This window comes from Monodelphis domestica, chromosome 8, assembly GCF_027887165.1.
Source record: "Monodelphis domestica isolate mMonDom1 chromosome 8, mMonDom1.pri, whole genome shotgun sequence".
Classification (NCBI taxonomy): Eukaryota; Metazoa; Chordata; class Mammalia; order Didelphimorphia; family Didelphidae; genus Monodelphis; species Monodelphis domestica.
Genome location: NC_077234.1, coordinates 199,353,039 through 199,368,330, shown reverse-complemented (window position 1 = coordinate 199,368,330; position 15,292 = coordinate 199,353,039). Strand labels below are relative to the sequence as shown.

The window sequence follows — 15,292 nt, the reverse complement described above, 5'->3', positions numbered from 1 at the left end:
GGGGTGATGTTGGACAGACATGAAAGGTAGGTGACTATGTGACTACTGGCATACTTCTGGGGTCCTGTAATTCCTGGGACATTGCCCAGAACATTTTGTTGAGGGACAGTCTGTTGTCCCTTACAGAGTGAGGGTCAGTTGATTTTTACCACATAACATCCCCCACTTCTGATTGTTCATAATGAGGAATCTTACTCATGACTATATTGTTATTACATAGCTTAGGGGGTTTATACTGTTGCCTTAATACCATGAGCTGGACAGTGTTGGTGTAGTCCTTCACAAATGGAACCTTTGAGTCTAAGGAGCCTTTAGCAACACAGGGGGTCAAATCTGAGGATGCACACAACCATTGGGCACCTTCGGGTGGGAGAAGGTATTTACTATTGCTAGGAGTCACGAGGATGTAAGGGAGCAAAAGAATTTCCCTGACAATAGTCTGCCCGAGTTTCTGGGGATACAATGCCCGTGTCATCTCCCCTCTCTCCAAATATCTAGGGGAAAGGGGGCAATAGTCTCAATCTTCTATAGCTTCTTCAGAGCTGAGAATGGTTGTAAAGTTGCCCCTATTGTTAGGAGAGAGAGGCTATATATTGACTATAGGCAATGTCCAGGGCTTCAGGCTGGGATAGTTGTCAAGGTTAACAGGGAGAGAAAGGCTGCAACACAGTGTTTTTAGGGGCATGTCCTCAGGGAATGCCTGGGTAGGTGGGGACCTGTTTGGAGATCTGAAGGATGTCCAGCAACTGCTTCCCCTGATTGGCAGACAGGTCACAAGGGGGAGAGTCAGCCCCTAAGAGAGAAGTGTAGAAGCCAGGACTGGGGCAAAAACTAGAACACCAGATAGAAACAGAAAAAATTAATAGCAATTGGCATTACATTTTTGCATTTGGGTATCTTAGCCAACAGACTTCAGAAATTTTCTGACAGGAATAGATCCCTTTAGGAAATCAGATTCCTGAGTTGTTTGCAGAGTTGGTATGTGGTGTTTCTGTTAAAGAATATCCCTTTGCAAAATACACATTAACTATAAACATCTATAACAATATTTTACAGGTGAATTTCTTTACCTCAGATTTTGTGGGGGGGATTCAAAAAGCCTTGAGCTGTATTTCCAAGCTCAAGATCCAAACTTCAACTGGGGTAAATTAAGGCTATAAATACAAGCCATCTATGAATAAACTTCACCTACTTCCCCATTACACTTCTCAAAGTATGTTCCCTAACAATTTAAGAGTTTTCAATTATTAACCTAATAGGTGGTTGGAGGAAATGGAAACTTTAATTTTACAATTTGCATTATGTGCTGATTATGGGAATTTGTCACCAAGGAAAGGGGCAGGGAAAACATTTCCTCATGTCCTCATGTCCCAAGGACACATGGTGAGGGCTTCATGTTCAGGCCAAAGCTATCACTGGCTCATGCCATCATTGTGTCACTCAAGGATTAACAACCTAGATGGTCAGAAAAGGTCCATTTCCAGGCGAGCCCAGAATATGCCTCTGTAACCATCCCAGGACTTTCTCTATCCTTGTGTACTTTGTCACCATTAGATCCCAGACACCTTTTTATTCCTTAAAAGATGAGTCTCACCCATTTCAGCTCAGAGAAATTCTGCTTATCAGCCAATAAGAATTTCCATATTCCTCAAGCAAGCTTTTCTAATCATTTACCCTCTCTAAGGATTCCTTAAAGCCTATGAGTCTTCCTTGTAGCAATTATCCTTACATATTCTGGCAATAATTTACACATCACACTTTAGTCACAAAACCTGAATTAAAGAACATGAGTGCTGAATTGAGTAGCTCCCTAGTAATATAAATCAGGACTGTATCATCTCTTGGACCTAGGCCATCTGAAAGACCAAGACAAGGCCATACAGGAATCACTTCAGTGTAACTGTCCAGAGAATCATATGTGATTGGTGATTTTCCCAGAACACATACATTAATTTTAGAAATTATTCCTAGATCAGGGATCCAATTATAAGAGTAGAACATCTATCTGTTCTCTTTTACCTCCCTACTCATCTTTAAGTCCTATCACACAGTGGTTGTCAACTCTGTGAGATCCTTATTTCAATCCTTAAGTATGAATATGGAACAATTATAAGCACTTCTCCTTTCTGTGGGCAAGGAAGGGGTTAATAGCTGGTGATTAATTATCCTAAGACTGCTTGGCTTGATTTAGGTTTTAACCTTGTCCCATCCTTCTTTAACAAGTGAGCTTAGCTTAAAATTTTGAATGCATCAAACCCTCTTCATGATAATTTAATCTTAGTGGATTATAGTTTGAACTCCACAACTTCCAAAAAACTTTGATTAAGTCCTTTAGTAATCTCTCAATGTGTAACTGAACTGAGGTTCAAGGCATTTACCTGCACTCCTCTCAAACCTCTGTCTAAAGTAGAACAGAACCTCCAGTTTAGTCTTCTTTTGGCTCAAAACATTACCACATACCTGATTAAATTCCATCAACATTATTCCAATTTATAATTTGTTGTATCTATTTCACACTAGAATTCAAGCCCTTCTTGATTTCAGGGCTGGTCAAATTTGTTTTGTTAAGGACATACAGTTTGCATATCATAAGCCCTTAACCTTTTTAGGTGGTATAAATATAGTACAAATGCACACATAATTTGTATCTGAATACATGTTCATCTCCAGATCACAAATTCTTTTCTATGCATTTTGCACATTTTAAAAAACAATTCATGTAATCTTAGTCAAAGAAAACACTGTTTAGCTCAGTACTGGTATTATTAAATCCTATGCACAGATTACCCACTTTAAAAAACTTTTTGTGTGTCATATGAGTACTTGTTACTAGTTCTGACAGCACATAAATTAAAATAACATCTGATTTGAAAAATCCCAAGTTTAAATTCTAGAATAAGTTTTCCTCAACAACATAACAACTCTTTCTGGATGCCTTTTACATCATTAAGTGGCCAGTACAATTTCTGTCCTTATAGATTAAAACATTTCTTCTTTATGTCAGACTGGCTATCAATCACATTTAGACAATTCTCAAATTCACTGAACCCATTATGCATTGCAAGATCTAACAAAACAAACCTCTAACCATGAGTTTTTGTGCTCAATAAAAATCTGGCTAACATTTCTGCATTTAACTGACAAACAGTAATACATAAAATTACATGTGTACCATATCAAAATTATTAGCAATCCTCCCAAGTTGCATGTATCAACCCTTAGAATTAATCTTTGAGATGGGGAGGGCCATTGTGGAAGAAGGGGGGTTGTTCTGGTGGGGTAGGTGGAGGAGGCAACATCGGGAGGAAGGGGAGGGGGAAACCCAGGGATCTACAGCCACACACAGGACAAAACTTGTTACCCTTCTTCTCCTGGCTCACCAACCCATAGGGAGAGCGAAGATTTTCCTAGGCAGAAACCCCAAATCCTCATTGATTGTCCTAAAAATCCACACAGGCCACGGACTTGTCCTTCCATTTCAGCCCACCCAACCCCAGCTCCCACCATTTAGCCCATCAGGCTCTGAGTGGGTTGCACCTGAGGCTGGGGAAGGGTTCCTCTGAGTGCCAGTGGAGCAGAAAGAACATGGCAGGGGGCCAGCTCATTGCTCCACTGGGTTTTTGCCTTTTCTGCCAACCAAGAGTTTTACACCAGTAGCTGGAGCCTGGGAAGAGAGGAACCCTAGAGATGTATGGGGTTAATTGGGGTCCAGGGGTGGTGACCCCGAAGCGGGCAGCATGGGAGGGGGAGGGGTCCTGTAATTCCTGGGACCTTGCCCAGAACATTCTGTTGAGGGACAGTCTGTTGTCCCTTACAGAGTGAGGGTCAGTTGATTTTTACCACATAACATCCCCCACTGAATTACTGAAGTAAGCAAAGTAATTCATTTTAATCTATCTAACAGTTCCTCGCTACAAACTCTGAGAACAGCCTTCAAGTGAAATTCCAAGTGTATTTGTGAGGCTGATGTAAATTAGGGGAATAGGAAGGGACAATATTGGATGGGACCTCTGAGGCCATTTAATCCAATGTCCTCATTTTAGAGATGAGGAATAAAAGACTAGAAAAATTCCTAGGATCATGGAATCATAGATTTAGAGGTGGAAGGGACCATCACATCAAGGTCAAGCCCCTCATTTCCCACATAATAAAACTGAGTCTAGAGAGGGTAAGTGACTTGCTGAGATCATGTAGCTATTAAGTGTCTGAGATAGGGTTTGAACCTAGATTTTGACTCCAAATTGTGCGCTCTATTACATCATATTGCTCTCAAACTCAGGTCCTTACTCCAGAACCAGGGCATTTTCTATTGAAGTGAATATTCTATTCTTTTGACCAAAAAAACTGAAAATCTAGCCTGGTCCCTCTCCATGAAACTCCCTAGGGCCATGATTTATTGCAATATGACTTCCTTCTCAATCGCTCAAATGAAATTCCCATTGGGATGTCCCAAGAACCACTGCCCTTCTTTTCCTGTCAGTTACCTTGGCTATACCTATACCAAAGCACAAAGCCACCTGTAATTCAACGGTAACTAACACTCAGCAACATGGGGGCCGAGGACAGTGCTTTACCAAAACGGTTCATGTGGCAGAGGGTCCATGCCCTTGCTTATGGTAGTCAGGAGGAAGTTCCATCTCAGCTGGAAGCTAGCAGCCAGTCTAATAAACTCTTCTTTGCTACTGCTTGGCTAGTAAATTTAAGAATGTATAAAGGAGGTTCCGATTTAGAAAAAAATCATGTAGAAAAATGTGTTCATAGAATGATTTTATATGGGAACAGCATTTTTAAAGGTAAAAATGAGAAACAGAGGAGGAATTTACAAATACGATAAAGAACGAGTGCTTTACCAAAAACACAATTTGCCTATTTCTAGCTTTTGACTACAAACTCTGTGGGGTTGATTCCTGGTACAATGCTCTTTGAAGCTGGGAGAGGGCGAAGGAGATGAGATGTTGACCTATTTTTTCATACACATACCATTTGTAAAAACAGGTCACTTGTGAATTATGACAGAAACCCCACAGGAGCAGCACCTCTAAAGTCTACTTGTGGAATAAATTGGTAGGCTACTTATATTCTCAGCAGCATGTGCTTTGACTGCTTTATTAAAGAAAAGCAGAACAGTTGTGGAAGTAGGTTTGATTTTTAGGAAGTGCTCTGACTGGAATAATAACGAAACCAGGGCTGGATAGTTGTGCATCCAATAGTAATGACAAAATAATTATGCTTAATTCAGGGAATACTCATAATCAGCTGTAATAAGTGTTAAGAGTCACAGATTTATACACAGGTGTCTTAAGAGATCATCTAAGGGAAGAGTTAGGTGGCTCAGTTGGTTGAAAGCCACACCTAGAGATGGGAGGTTGTAGGTTCAAATCTGGCCTCCCATATATCTTAGATATGTGACCCTGGGGAAGTCACATAAACACAATTTCCTAGCCCTTACTATTCTTCTGCCTTAGTACCAATACTTAGCATTGAGTCTAAGAGAGGAGGTAAGTGTTTTGTTTTTTTTTCTTTAAAGGATATTATAGGTTGCTCAATCCCAAGAAATGCTAACCAAAAACTAAAGAGACTGTTGAAATTTATAAAATATTGAATGAGATATTTGATTATTCTAAATTGTAAGTAGCTTTGGGTACATTTTACGTTTATAGCAGGACCTTATTTTATGTGGCATCAACACATGTGAATTTAGTTATATGTGATTAGCAATTGAAAACAATAAAGGCATAAAAATACATAAAATGGAAATTTTTGATAATGTGCTCAATCTATGCCATTTTCCAAGCATTTTTCCAAGTCTCACAGCCATTTTACCCCAGTCACTCTCATTCTTACTCTTTGTTCAGACTTCTAGCCTGTAACAAGTCCTGTTCCATCAGAGCAGTGCTTCTCTGTTTCATTAACCCTATTGAATTATTAATAATGATTCTAAAGTATGAGAGAAGTGATGCTAGTAGCTCTGATAAGCCTAAGAAAAGTCCTAAAGTGCCTAGGTATGATTATATAAGAAATACTTATTAAATAATGGGATTTGTTCTGGTGTAAATTTCAACTTATATAAAGAGTCCTAGAACATATTAAGTGTGTAAAATGAATTCCTACTGAACCAGGAAACAATTTCGCTATGATTAAATGGAAAAAAATGTATCAACACAAAATGTTTTAGGAATAGTTAGAATAGAACACATGACCAAGTCTAACATCTCCTCTTATATAATGGTAACAAGTGAAGCCAATCTCTGGGAAACAGGAAAATCTGTAGTCTGACAGTCTATTTTATTGACAATCATCTATTTTTATCAGCTGAGCTATTTGATAAAAATAAGCCTTTCAAAGTCATTTGGTTAAAAATTTGCCATTTTCCTAACATGTCTCATTTGTGAAATCTGATGATAGGATGATTGAGACTTTGGAAACAGTGGATTTTGATATGGTTGAAGAAGTAGTAGGAAAAGAACACAAGTAAAGAGGACTCATTTATTATTCCAGGAAGAACACTGTGGTCAAATTTTGTAGACTGAATCAGTGCCCTAAACAAATGAGCATTAAAATGTAGCAAATAATGACTAACACAGAACTTAAACATTTACAGTTGAGTCTCACAACAAATATTTGAATAAGGTGTCACAGATACAATTATCTCTATTTTATAGGTAGGAAATCCTAAAATGTAGGTAGGCTAAGTAACTTAAAGGAAAATAGATAATGTGTCAGAGGCAAGATAATAAAGTGAGATAGTATTTGTAATCACTTTGCAAATCTTATTACAAAGTGTAATTTGCACTGGTTTTCCTGATTCATTTATAGCCTTCTCTTTTACTACAGAGAATTGTCTTGTGTACGACGAAAACATACCTTTGCCATATTTGAAAGGTAAGTCTTTCTTCTTAGTCTTTTGACACAGTAACTTCTGTTGAAACACAAAGAAACAAAATTTTTTACTTCATATTGTACTATAATGGGGAAAAGGGGAGAATGGAAATGGAGCCTCTTCCTTTTAAAGCAGGGACAGAGTGAGAGGCGGAGTGGTTTGTTTAGCCAGAGGAGAGAAAGAGGATGGATTTTGTCTTTTCCCCCTCAGCCCTCTCTGACTAGAGCCCCTCACTATGGCTGCCTTCAATTTCTACTGGCAGGCTCTCTGGGATCTTTGTTGGAAGAGGCTTTAGGTGGTGAGCCTCTTTCTTCTGGGAAGAGAGAAACCCCTTCTCTTTCTCCATTCGATTCAGGCTGTCTTCTAATAGAGCTTGAGTCAGTTCTGGGTCCTAATAACTGAGTTTATTCAAGGGAAGCAGGAAAGGGACAGGGCTGTTACATGGTAAAGATTGAGACTCAGGAGGGAAAGAGGGAGAGGGGGTCCCTATCTAATTAACACCCTTCCCCCCAAAGCTGAGGTCTGATAACCTGAACCCCCGAGGGGTTCAGAGTAGAGAAATCCTAGTTTCTTGGCTGGTATAGCAAGTGTTCCCAAGTTCAAGGTTCAAAGGGAGTTTAGAGTTCTTCTTTGTGGACTGTTGTCTCTCAAAGTCCTTGTCCACTGGCTGGGGTTCAGGAGGATCTGGGATCAGGAATTCAGGGAGAGAAAGATCACTGACTTTTGAGGTTGAGTCAGAGTCCAAAAAAACCCCAAACCCTCTGCCCAGGTATTCTCCGCCAGAAGTCGGTTTCAACTGCTTGGAACAGCTTTTTCTCTCCCTCCATGGTTCCAAGTTCCTTTTTGCCCATCCCACCTTTGCTGATTGCAGGGTTCTTGCAGCTCTTCCAGGCTCATTCCCAAAGTTTCCACATTTCTCTCTCTCTTACAATATCTTTAAATTTAAAAAATAAAAGAAGATGATGTCCCAAGGAAGAAAGTTCAAAGAGCAACATGCAAAGATGATTGTATATATTCTCTCACTACCCAGAAAAGTCCATTGGGAACTGGCATAGAAAACCTTTACCCAAAAAGGTTATTTGCTTTTAGCCATATTATTCTAGATCTAGATCTAGGGCTAGAAGGCTCCTTAGAGGCTATTTAATCCAACCCACTCGTTTTATATTGAGGAAGAAAGGTAATATCTTTCCCAAGGCCATACATTACCTGAACCCAAGTTTTCTGATTTCATAGCCAGTGAACTTCCTGTTATACCATCTTGACTCCTCTGACTATATAGAGCCTTCTGGTCTCTTTTGTGTGTTTAGGAAAAATTTCTATAAGTCAAACTTCACCCAGAATTCTCAAGTGCTAAAAAAATTCATTTTATCTTGAAGAGAGAGAAGGGAGCCCTGAGAATTTCATTTTTTAAAAACAAACAAAAGCAAAACATTTACCTTCTCTCTTAGAATTGATATAAGCATTTGTTCCAATGCAGAATGGTAAGGGTTAGACACTTCATGATAAGTGACTTGTCCAGGGTCAGCCAGCTAGGAAATATCTGGGATCAGATTTCAACCCAGATCATTCTAACCCTAGATCTGGTACTTTATACACCGAGACTCCTAGGTGCCCCTATTCTGAGAATTTTCTACCTAATTCTCAACTACTTTGACCAAGCTCTTTGCCCATTTACTACTTTATCTAAGCGTTGAGAAGAGAAAGGGAATAAAAGAAAAATATAAACTGTTCACTTCCTTCAAATCCAGCCTCAGATACTTTCTAGCTATGTGATCCTGGGCAAGTCACTTAAAACCAAATTCCCTAGCCCTTGTTACTCTTCTGCCTTAGAATTCATACTAAGACAGAAGGTAAAAGTTAAAAAAAATTTTTAAGTGTTGACTTCCTCTCTTAAACAAATTGCCCTCATTTCTTCAATAGTTGGGTAGAAAAATAAGGAAAATAATAAAATGTACCTAAATGAGCTATTTCAAGTATCTGAAAGTACTATAGAATTGTTCACTACTATTAATTACAGTGTTATTTGTGATTCCTTACTCTCCTTTATTGCACATTTTAAATCAGTTGCCAAATAATGCTATTTCTGCCTCTATAACTTATCTCACATATTTCCTGCTTGCCACTACTAAACCACCAAGTTAGTTCACACCTCTGTTATGCTGTGGGGTAGGCCAGCCTCCCACAGGGTTTGGGGTCTTGGACAGTGGATGGGACACAGCTTTCTCATTCAACCTGTAGCACAGGTTTCAAAGCATAAACTGCTCCACCTCTGGTTTTATTTTATACCCTCATGATCACACATCTACTTGGCACAGGTTCATTCTCAACATACATGTTTCCATAGAACCTAACAACAGACAGGAAGCCTAGGGAGATAGTCAATGAAACATTGTTGCTAAGGGCAGGATCAGTGGGTAGAATCAACATGACACAGATATAGATTAGGGAATTCAGAGTACAGATTTGTCAGAAATTTTTATTCCTAGAAAAGAGGGTCCTAACTAAGAATCCTTAGGTTTAATTTTGTAAGTGGGCTCTCCTGGTAATATCCGTATTAACCCTGCAAGCATGTTGCTCTCATGTATTTTTCCTGGGGCTAAGTAAGAATAATAATCATAGCAATTCCTGATCCAACCATTCTGGAGGGCAATTTGGAACTATGCCCAAAGGGCGATAAAAGACCGTCTGCCCTTTGATCCAGCCATAGCTGGATAGGTTTGTACCCCAAAGAGATAATAAGGAAAAAGACTCGTACAAGAATATTCATAGCTGCTGTCTTTGTGGTGGCCAAAAATTGGAAAATGAGGGGATGCCCTTCAATTGGGGAATGGCTGAACAAATTGTGGTATATATTGGTGATGGAATACTATTGTGCTCAAAAGAATAATAAAGTGGAGGAATTCCATGGAGTCTGGAACAACCTCCAGGAAGTGATGCAGAGCAAAAGGAGCAGAACCAGGAAAGCATTGTACACAGAGACTGATACACTGGTACAATCGAAGGTAATGGAATTCTCCATTAGGGACAATGCAAGGTCCCTGAACAATCTGCAGGGATCTAAAAAACACTATCCACAAGCAGAGGATAAACTGTGAGAGTAAAAACACCAAAGAAAAGCAACTGCTTGACTACAGGGGTGGAGGGGAAATGACTGAGAGACTCTAAATGAACACTATAATGCAAATACCAACAACACGGAAATGGGTTCAAGTCAAGAACACATGTGATACCCAGTGGAATCATGCGTCGGCTAGGGGAGAGGTGGTGGGGAGGAAAAGAAAATGATTTTTGTTTCCAATGAATAATGTTTGGAAATGACCAAATAAAATAATGAAAAAAATAATTATAGCAATTCCAATAATAAGGGGATGTTAATAAGGAAGTCACTTGGGGGCGGGTTTCAGTGGATGTTTCTATCCTTCCTGGGGGCTGCTATGCAGTCCCCAGTTTCCATATGTGACCATATCAAACAGAGTGGTCTTTGATGGCTCCTGGCACTGTTACCTCTCATCTACTTTATTGTAATAGCTTCCTAATTGGTCTCTTTTACTCAAGCCTCTCTCCACTTTAGTATATACATTACATTTGAGGGAAGATACTGGCTCTGAAATGTTCTGAGAAGGGGAAGCTATATGGCTCAGTGAATAGAGAGTAAGAAGACAGAAGGTCCAGGTTTCAAATATGATCTCAGACATTTCCTCACTGAGTGACCCTGGGCAAGTCATTTAACTCCAGCTGTCCAGTCCTTACTACTCTTCTGTCTGAGAACTAATATTTTGTATCAGTTTTCTCAATTCCTTTTTCCCTATTTAGCAAGAGAAATAGAAGGGCTAGGTGAGAGAGGTATGCTAAGGGAACATTACAAAGACCTTCATTATGGTATCAAATATTGGGCTGGAATATTTCCAGTGAATTTCCTCTCCCTGCACTCTGGTTTCCATTCCCAGCACCTTCCTGAAAACTAATGAACCCTTTCTTTCTAAATTCATCTTCAATTCAGTTATGTAGTCTAGTATAAGTCAGATATTGATTATTTAGTGAGTAAAAGAAATTCAGATTTCACCCTTTCCCCTTTCCCTTTCCTTCCTCCCTTCTATGTTAAAATAAATTCAATATTTATATGTTTTTCCCTTGCTACAGTTCTAAATCTGACTTAGCCAGTCAGATTTGATGTCCAGGACCTCTAGTCTCCAGGCCTGGCTCTATTCATTGAGTCACCTTGATTCTCCCTCTCAATGTTTTTAGAGCCAGCATCCTAAATCTAAATCTAAAATCAGAAGGTAAGAATTTAAAAAACAAATAAAAAGTATCAAGAGAAGAACAGAAAGGATAATAAAAATTCTTTCAATCAAGCCATTTGATGATCAGTTGAAGAAACTGGTGATGTTTAGCTCAAAGAAGAGAACTGAGGTGAATATGATAGCCATTTTCAAGGACATAGAGGTCTTCCAGGTAGAAGGGAGATTAAATTTACACTGTTTCTCCCCAGAGATTCAAATTTGAATAACAGAAGCTGCAGAGAAGCAAACTTAGCTTAGTGAAAGGGGAAAAAAATAATTAGAGCTGTAAAAAAAATAAAATAAGATAGGCTGCCTTAGGAAGTAAGGGCTTCCTCTGATGGAAGGTTTTCAATCTAAGGATAGAAGATCATTTGTTTGGTATATAGTGATGACTTGTTGGATAGGTTATCAAAGGAATTTATGATCATGGATGAGTTGAACCACCTGACACTTGAGGTCCCCTCCTATGTTGAGAGTCTGTATTTAAATAAGGAGAAACAGAAGAGAACCAGGGATTAAGATTGGGAGAAATATGCCAAACTAGGAAGGGGAAGAAGAAAGAGGAGTAGCTAATAAGCCAGTGAAATAAACAGGAAAGAATTATAAGAGAGCAGTAAAAAGTCAGTGAAGAAGAGAATTTAATGAAGAAATGTTTATTAGAGGTGAAGGAAACTGAAGATTAAGGAGAAAAGCAATGAATTGAGAAATAAAGAATTCACTGGTTTTCAGGAGGGTATTGGGAATGGAAATCAGAATGCAAGAGGGGGACATTCAGTATTTCATACTATCACAAATGTCTTTGCAAAGTTCCTCTTCCACCTATCCCTTCTGTTCTACTTGCTAAATAGGGGGAAAAGAATTGAGAAAGAAGATTACTTGAGATTACTTAAATACTTATACTATATAGCCTAGTGTAAAAATGGAGATTTGAACCCCAGACTTCAATCCCCAGAAGTCCTTGGCAGTTCCCAGAATTCCCTATAATATCACCTGAATTCCCACCTGGGCCGAGAACACAATTTGTATTTAAACTGACTCTCCGCCGACTTCAGATCTCTCTGCTTCTGCTTCTAAGTACACACGTCTCTCCACCAGGCAGGCAAGATGTAGGTTGCATGTGCTTTTCTTATTTTGTATTTCTTTATTTCCTAATTTTAATAATCTTTAATAAACCTCTAAAATATAATACTTTTAGTAGAGAAAATTAATTTAATCTTTACAGTTTGGTGACCAAATGGGATGAGAGAAAACTCTCAATTTTTTTTAAAAGGATAGCCTAGATAGTGATTTTTAAGCCACATTTCTCCAAGGCTTTTCAGAAAAGTCTCTTGATCAGCTCCAGCCTGTGCTCCTGCAATCTGGACCTGTTTGACCCCCAGAATTGCTCACCTGGTCCCGGCCCTGCTTTCCTGCACTCCTGCCTGCAGCCATCCACTTTGGACCTGGTCCCGGCCCTGCCTACCCTGGTGGTCTCTCTCTATCGCTCACCTGGCCCAGCTGATCCCTGGTCAACCCTAGCAACTCTGGCCTCTGACCCAGATGGCTCATCACCCCAGGCCCAGGCCCAGGACCCAGGCTGCCGGTAGCAGACCCAATTTCTTCAGGATCAAAAACCAGCTGGTAAAAAAATGGGGGTGATTTTTCCTTAGGCTATGATTAGCCTCCACATGGCAAGGGGCAGGGGGCACAGGGGGGAGAACAAAAAGAAGGTAGAGACTTTTCCAAACAGTAACTTACAAGCATGACTGCTTTAAGAGGATATCTTTTGAATGCACTGATACTTTTATTTATCTCACCTGAGAGTCAGGGGGAAATTTCAGCTCCCTGCAACTCTTTAGCCAAATTTGAGATTCCTAAAATCCACTCTCACTATGGGGAGGCAACTCAGTGGCTCAGTGGTTTGAGAGCCAGGCCTAGAGACAGGAAGTCCTTGGTTGAAATCTGGCCTCAGACACTTCCTGGCAGTGTGACTCTGGGCAGGTCATTTAACACCCATTGCCTACCCCTTACCAATTTTCTGCCTTCTGACAATAGGCATCTAAATGGATTATTTAAAAAAAAAACACAAAAACCAAGGAACTTTAAAAAGACTGGAGATTATATTTTTAAGGTTTTTCAGACTCCAGTGTTTTATAAAAATCTCTGTATCGATTGCATTTTACTGATTGTTTTGTTTAAGATTTAATCTTGTCGGTTTTAAGTTCATATATTACTGCATTCAATACTATTCTGTTATACTGAATCATTTTAATGTACTGGGTTTTAACTACTGTTAAATTCTGTTGCTTTTCCCTATAACCATAATGAACAAACATTATTGAGTAAGCCCATATAAAAACAGCTTTTCTATTTTTGACTTTGTAAATTGTCACATAGAGGATAGACGGACTCCATCAGAAAATTACTACAATTGTATAACAACCTTTGGAAAATTTAATGAGCTAAATATCTCAAATTGATTTTAAGGGTTCTTTAGACATGATTTTTAGAATTTTTCTTAACGATTTCTGGTCATTTTACCTGCCCCTAACAGGAGGTAAGGCCCATTTTAGTAGCTGAAGTTAAATACAATTATAATCCCCAACTCCTGCATTTATAAAACTGTGAATGGAAGCTGGGAAGTTAATCCCAGGGCATTGTATCCCTAGTAGACTCCCCAAAGTGGAGAATCTCTCATTTATAACTCTTCAGCTCATTTTACTTCCACCAGAATGATATCTAGATTCCTTGATGATGTTGTAGACCCAAATAAGTTTTACTTTGTTTAAATATGTTTACCAAGGTTGAAAGATTTGCTATGTTTCTAAAATTGTGATAAATATTCATCAGTTCATAAGCTTTTAAAAATGCCATACAGCAACTTATATGAAATATGATAGTGGGTTTGTTTGTTATTGTAATTAATCAGGCTATTGAGAATTTTGGGGATATTAATACCTACCTATTTGTACTACTGTTCTTTATTTTTAAAAAAAACTGTTACCTTGTAAAATTCATTTGATTGCACTCACAGTGGATCATGGCCAGATATGAAGAAGAAATGGATCTCATTTTTGGTAAGAAAGCCTTGTATTCTATATTTTCTTAGCTGACACAGTGTCAATGATTATAACCTATATTTTTATTTTTAAAACTCTTTTATTATATTTTTCTTGCATGTGCAATATACTATTTCAGTATTTTTTCTCTCCTTTTTATATTTGGAGCACATGTTGCCAGCATTAATATTTTCTTTAACTTTTTTGATTTTGCAGTAATATAAGTTTAAAATACATTTGCTATAATGTCAATGCAAGCCCCAAAAGCTTGAGACTATAAAAATGATGACACTAATTGTTTAAAAAATTATGGGACTTTGCTTCATGAGTCTGTCTGATTCCAGGACAAGATATACCAAGGAGCCATTTCACAGGGCCAAAGAAGCAAAACTAAACCTGAATTGTGCCAAAAGAGCACACAGGTCAACAAAGAAACCAATCTAGGACAGATTGATGTACTTCTAAGCCAATACAAAGGACCTGAACCTAGTGTGAAGACTTGAGGTTGTGACACTTAACATACATTAAGACGTAGGCCTTCCTTGTATCCACACTCTTTGTGAAAATACTTACAGACAAGTATCCCAAACTTGGCTCCTAACCTGGTTCCTATAATCTAGTCCCTTCTCTGTCTTTCATAGTGTGGCAAACTTTCTGTAGTCCTGGCTACTGACTGGATAAATGCTTACTTGCTTAGATCATTTTAATTGGGCCCTGATTCAAGGAACTGTTATAGATTTATTTTTCCTTTATTGAGAATTTTTACACATAAGACTTTGACAGTCTATATTTTCATCCAGAAATTATCTTTTTTATTTGGATTTTTCTGATGTCTTTTTAATATCTCTTGCCAATTACTCAGCCATGCATCCCTAAGTGATTCCTGTGTTTTTCAATCACCCTCTTCATGGGGGAATGTAAAAATATTATTATTTTAAATTGCAAAGTTTAAATTCCTTTTGAGAAGAATTCTAGGTTAAGAAAGATGCTACCTCTCCGAATCTAGAAACTGAACTGTTTAGAGAAGACACCATGAAGATGCCTCCAGACCACAAGCTGCACGAGAAGATCAAGAATGAACTTTGGGTGTGGTT

General features: G+C 38.6%; 1 pseudogene; it reads right to left on the bottom strand.

Moving 5' to 3' along the window:
* Nucleotides 1-12,591, bottom strand: part of LOC130455971 (DNA-binding protein RFX8-like) — a 39,532-nt pseudogene extending 26,941 nt beyond the window's left edge.
* Nucleotides 12,592-15,292: the final 2,701 nt, after the last annotated feature.